Below are 529 nucleotides of genomic sequence, written 5' to 3'. Positions count from 1 at the left end.
CACACGGGGAAGGAGGGCGAATGTATGACGGCTCGGTTATTTGCATATGATTTGCATATTTGCATTTATTCTTAAGGTGAATGAAGGAAGGAACGAAGACTGCGAGGACGCGTGCGTGTGTGTGTGTGTGTGTGTGTGTGTGTGTGTGTGTGTGTGATTTCTGTTAAGCAAGGCTTTTATTAAAAGACAACCTTTAACTATCAAATATATGCAAACGGTCAACGGGGAAATATTCCGTGATCAATAAACGTTTTAACTGAAGAGAAATATGTTGGGGATGGAACACCTTCAGTGTCACCACCGCACGTGCATGCTGATTTGTTTATGAATCTGCTTATCACATAACCTAGCTACCTATATCAGCAGTATGGGTCACTGCGTTAGCTAGTTAATTGTAACCATCGAACGACTGCCGGCGATCCACGAACATGAACGCAATGTTCTGGAACATCGGCGAGACCAAGTTAGGTCTTGTTATAGTGGCTATAAACAGTTGTTCCTCCATCCATCCATCTATTTTCTGTACCGC

Source organism: Ictalurus punctatus, chromosome 1 (assembly GCF_001660625.3).
Source record: "Ictalurus punctatus breed USDA103 chromosome 1, Coco_2.0, whole genome shotgun sequence".
In the NCBI taxonomy this organism is placed as follows: domain Eukaryota; kingdom Metazoa; phylum Chordata; class Actinopteri; order Siluriformes; family Ictaluridae; genus Ictalurus; species Ictalurus punctatus.
The sequence above is the reverse complement of the archived record's forward strand: the minus strand, read 5'-3'. Positions refer to the sequence as shown.